The sequence below is a fragment of the Oncorhynchus nerka genome, linkage group LG24 (assembly GCF_034236695.1).
Source record: "Oncorhynchus nerka isolate Pitt River linkage group LG24, Oner_Uvic_2.0, whole genome shotgun sequence".
NCBI lineage: Eukaryota > Metazoa > Chordata > Actinopteri > Salmoniformes > Salmonidae > Oncorhynchus > Oncorhynchus nerka.
The window spans coordinates 1,853,880-1,859,689 of record NC_088419.1 but is presented as its reverse complement, the minus strand read 5'-3'; the positions used below and the strand labels follow the sequence as shown (position 1 = coordinate 1,859,689).

At 42.1% G+C, this 5,810-nt stretch overlaps 1 pseudogene; it reads left to right on the top strand.

Annotated features, from left to right (window-relative positions):
- The window catches only part of LOC115124658 (intersectin-2-like), a 109,466-nt pseudogene extending 104,057 nt beyond the window's left edge, over positions 1–5,409 (top strand).
- Positions 5,410–5,810: the final 401 nt, after the last annotated feature.

Below are 5,810 nucleotides of genomic sequence, written 5' to 3'. Positions count from 1 at the left end.
ATTGAAAAGTATTGGAACAGAATCAGAATTGGAATGTCATTGTACTTTCTGAATTGAAATGGAATTGACCCCAAACATGATCTATAAAATGCATGTCTACCTGTACCATCTACACTATGCGTTTCTATCTGGGCCAGGTAATAACACTGACCATAATCAAATCTGATACGTCTCTATCTGAGGGGTGTCAACCCACTATAACAGGGATGTCAAACATCCTCACTCTATACCACTCTATAGCCTCTATACCCTCTACCCACTATACCACTCTATACCATCTACTGCATCCTTATGTAATACATGTATCACTAGCCACATTAACTATGCCACTTTGTTTACATACTCATCTCATATGTATATACTGTACTCGATACCATCTACTGTATCTTGCCTATGCTGCTCTGTACCATCACTCATTCATATATCTTTATGTACATATTCTTTATCCCCTTACACGTGTGTGTATAAGACAGTAGTTTTGGAATTGTTAGTTAGATTACTTGTTGGTTATTACTGCATTGTCGGAACTAGAAGCACAAGCATTTCGCTACACTCGCATTAACATCTGCTAACCATGTGTATGTGACAAATAACATTTCATTTGATTTGATTTACCACTCTATAGCCTCTATAGCCTCTATACCCTCTACCCACTATACCACTCTATACCACTCTATAGCCTCTATACTCTCTACCCACTATACCCACTATACCACTCTATAGCCTCTATACCCTTTATCCACTATACCCACTATACCACTCTATAGCCTCTATGCTCCTATACCCACTATACCACTCTATAGCCTCTATACCCTCTACCCACTATACCACTCTATACCCACTATACCACTCTATAGCCTCTAATCTCCTCTATACCCTCTACCCACTATACCCACTATACCACTCTATACCACTCTATAGCCTCTATGCTCCTCTATACCCTCTATACCCCACTATACCCCTCTATAAACTATATAGCCTCTATACCCTTTATACCCTCTTTACTCACTATACCCACTATAACCTCTATACCCTTCTATACCCCTCTTTACCCACTAAAGAGGAAGCTACTCTTCCTGGGGTTTATTATGGATCCCCATTAGTTCCTGTCAAGGCAGCAGCTACTCTTCCTGGGGTTTATTATGGATCCCCATTAGTTCCTGCCAAGGCAGCAGCTACTCTTCCTGGGGTTTATTATGGATCCCCATTAGTTCCTGCCAAGGCAGCAGCTACTCTTCCTGGGGTTTATTATGGATCCCCATTAGTTCCTGCCAAGGCAGCAGCTACTCTTCCTGGGTTTATTATGGATCCCCATTAGTTCCTGCCAAGGCAACAGCTACTCTTCCTGGGGTTTATTATGGATCCCCATTAGTACCTGCCAAGGCAGCAGCTACTCTTCCTGGGGTTTATTATGGATCCCCATTAGTTCCTGCAGCAGCTACTCTTCCTGGGATTTATTATGGATCCCCATTAGTTCCTGTCAAGGCAGCAGCTACTCTTCCTGGGGTTTATTATGGATCCCCATTAGTTCCTGCCAAGGCAGCAGCTACTCTTCCTGGGGTTTATTATGGATCCCCATTAGTTCCTGCCAAGGCAGCAGCTACTCTTCCTGGGGTTTATTATGGATCCCCATTAGTTCCTGCCAAGGCAGCAGCTACTCTTCCTGTGGTTTATTATGGATCCCATTTAGTTCCTGCCAAGGCAGCAGCTACTCTTCCTGGGGTTTATTAGGGATCCCCATTAGTTCCTGCCAAGGCAGCAGCTACTCTTCCTGGGGTTTATTATGGATCCCCATTAGTTCCTGCCAAGGCAGCAGCTACTCTTTTGGGGTCCAAAGACATTAAAGCAGTTACAGTGCCTTCAGAATGTATTCATACCCCTCGACTTATTCCTGCATTCAAAATCTAAGAAAGAAATAACAATTATCACCCATCTACACACAATACCCAATAATGACAAAGTGAAAACATGTTTTTGAAATGATGGAAAATGAAATATACTGTACAAAGATCACATTTCCATCAGTATTCACACCCCTGAGTCAATACATGTTAGAATCTCCTTTGGCAGCGATTACAGCTGTGTCTTTCTGGGTAAAAGAGCTTTCCACACCTGGATTGTGCAATATTTGCACATGTTTAAAATTCTTCAGGCTCTGTCAAGTTGATTGTTGATCATTGCTAGACAGCCATGTTCAAGTTTTGCCGTAGATTTAAGTAGATTTAAGTCAAAATCATAATTAGGCCACTCAGGAACATTCAATGTAGTCCTGTTAAGCAACTCCAGTGGATATTTGGCCACGTGTTTTAGGTTATTGTCCTGCTGAAAGGTGCATTTGTCTCCTAGTGTCTTGTGGAAACCTGGTTCAGTCTGTTTTTCGTCTAGGATTGTGCCTGTGCTTTGCTCTATTCCGTTTCTTTTCATCCTGAAAAACTCTCTAGTCCTTGCCGATGACAATCATACCCATAACAAGATGGAGCCACAACCATGCTTGAAAACATAAAGAGTGGTACTCAGTAATGGGTTGTATTGGAGAGTGGTACTCAGTAATGGGTTGTATTGGAGAGTGGTACTCAGTAATGGGTTGTATTGGAGAGTGGTACTCAGTAATGGGTTGTATTGGATAGTGGTACTCAGTAATGGGTTGTATTGGAGAGTGGTACTCAGTAATGGGTTGTATTGGAGAGTGGTACTCAGTAATGGGTTGTATTGAAGAGTGGTACTCAGTAATGGGTTTTATTGGAGAGTGGTACTCAGTAATGGGTTGTATTGGAGAGTGGTACTCAGTAATGGGTTGTATTGGAGAGTGGTACTCAGTAATGGGTTGTATTGGATTTGCCCCAAATGTAACGCTTTGTATTCAGGACAAAGTTAATTTCTTTAGACATTTTTACCAGTTTTCTTTTAGTGACTTATTGCAAACAGAATATTTTTATTCTGTACATGCTTCCTTCTTTCACTCTGTCATTTAGGTTCGTATTGTGGAGTAACTACAATGTTGTTGATCCATCCTCAGTTTTCTCCTATAACAGCCATTAAACTCTGTAACTGTTTTATAGTCACTATTGGCCTCAATGTGAAATCCCTGAGCAGTTTCCTTCCTCTCCGGCAACTGAGTTAGGAAGGACGCCTGTATCTTTGTAGTGACTGGGTGTATTGATACACCATCCAGTGTAATTAATAACGTCACCAGGCTCAAAGGAGTATTCAATGTCTTCTTTTTTGTTTCACTCATCTACCACTTATTATGTGACTTGTTATGTGACTTGTTATGCAAATGTTTACTCCTGAACTTATTGAGGCTTGTCATAACAAAGGAGTTGAATACTTATTGAGGCTTGTCATAACAAAGGAGTTGAATACTTATTGAGGCTTGTCATAACAAAGGAGTTGAATACTTATTGAGGCTTGTCATAACAAAGGAGTTGAATACTTATTGAGGCTTGTCATAACAAAGGAGTTGAATACTTATTGAGGCTTGTCATAACAAAGGAGTTGAATACTTATTGAGGCTTGTCATAACAAAGGAGTTGAATACTTATTGAGGCTTGTCATAACAGAGGAGTTGAATACTTATTGAGGCTTGTCATAACAAAGGAGTTGAATACTTATTGAGGCTTGTCATAACAAAGGAGTTGAATACTTATTGAGGCTTGTCATAACAAAGGAGTTGAATACTTATTGAGGCTTGCCATAACAAAGGAGTTGAATACTTATTGAGGCTTGTCATAACAAAGGAGTTGAATACTTATTGAGGCTTGTCATAACAAAGGAGTTGAATACTTATTGAGGCTTGTCATAACAAAGGAGTTGAATACTTATTGAGGCTTGTCATAACAAAGGAGTTGAATACTTATTGAGGCTTGTCATAACAAAGGAGTTGAATACTTATTGAGGCTTGTCATAACAAAGGAGTTGAATACTTAATGAGGCTTGTCATAACAAAGGAGTTGAATACTTATTGAGGCTTGTCATAACAAAGGAGTTGAATACTTATTGAGGCTTGTCATAACAAAGGAGTTGAATACTTATTGAGGCTTGTCATAACAAAGGAGTTGAATACTTATTGAGGCTTGTCATAACAAAGGAGTTGAATACTTATTGAGGCTTGTCATAACAAAGGAGTTGAATACTTATTGAGGCTTGTCATAACAAAGGAGTTGAATACTTATTGAGGCTTGTCATAACAAAGGAGTTGAATACTTATTGAGGCTTGTCATAACAAAGGAGTTGAATACTTATTGAGGCTTGTCATAACAAAGGAGTTGAATACTTATTGACTCAGCTTTTCATTTTGAATTAATTTGTAAACATTTCTAAAATCATGGTGTGTGACCCCTCTATAACCTGGGTGTGACCCCTCTATAACCTGGGTGTGATCCCTCTATAACCCCTCTATAACCTGGGTGTGACCCCTCTATAACTCCTCTATAACCTGGGTATGAATACTTTCTGAGGGCTCTGTAACCCCTCTATAACTCCTCTATAACATGGGTGTGACCCCTCTATAACCCCTCTATAACATGGGTGTGACCCCTCTATAACCCCTATATAACCCCTCTATAACCTGGGTGTGACCCCTCTATAACCCCTCTATAACACGGGTGTAACCCCTCTTTAACCTGGGTATGAATACTTTCTGAGGGCTCTGTAACCCCTCTATAACCTGGGTATGACCCCTCTATAACCCCTCTATAACCTGGGTGTGACCCCTCTATAACCTGGGTGTGACCCCTCTATAACCTGGGTGTAACCCCTCTATAACCTGGGTATGAATACTTTCTGAGGGCTGTGTGACCCCTCTATAACCTGGGTGTGACCCCTCTATAACCTGGGTGTGACCCCTCTATAACCCCTCTATAACCTGGGTGTGACCCCTCTATAACCTGGGTGTGACCCCTCTATAACCTGGGAGTGACCCCTCTATAACCCCTCTATAACCTGGGTGTGACCCCTCTATAACCTGGGTGTGACCCCTCTATAACCTGGGAGTGACCCCTCTATAACCCCTCTATAACCTGGGTGTGACCCCTCTATAACCTGGGTGTGACCCCTCTATAACCTGGGTGTGACCCCTCTATAACCCCTCTATAACCCCTCTGTACCCTGGGGGAGGGGGGTGAATACAAAGCAGAGTTCTAATAATTTTTTCCCCTTCTATTTCACTGACGTCCCTAACTTCTCCTCCTGCATCTCTGACCCCGCCCCTTGACCCCATTGTGCCAGGTCATCTCCAGGTACAACTTCACAGCAGCCAATTAGGACTTGATGAGCTTCTCCAATTGTCAGCTGATCAACGTTATGGACAGTGACAACCCTGATTGGTGTATTGGAGAGGTCAACGGGGTCACGGGACTGTTGCCAACCAATTACGTCACCATGACCACCGAGTCCGACCCCAGGCAGTAATGTGAGTCCACAACTCCTCCTCCTCTTCCCCCTCCTCCTCCTCCTCCTCTTTATTCATTGATGTCGTCAAGAGGGAGCACTGTTGCCTTAATAAAGGCCCCATGTAATGAAACAGGAATGATTACATTGGCATATTCAAATGAGTGACAAAATGTTTCCAAGCAGGTTTGTATTGTTAATAGGTATTTGATATAGAAGTCTTTCTAGTTAGGAGAAGTTCACAGATAGGAATATTGACTTCATTAATGACTGCTGTCTCTCCCTCTCTCTTCATCCACCTCTCCTCTTCTCTCTCACTCCCCCTCTCCTCTTCTCTCTCCATCCACCTCCATCCTCCTCTTCTCTCTCCATCCACCTCCATCCTCCTCTTCTCTCTCACTCCCCCTCTCCTCTTCTCTCTC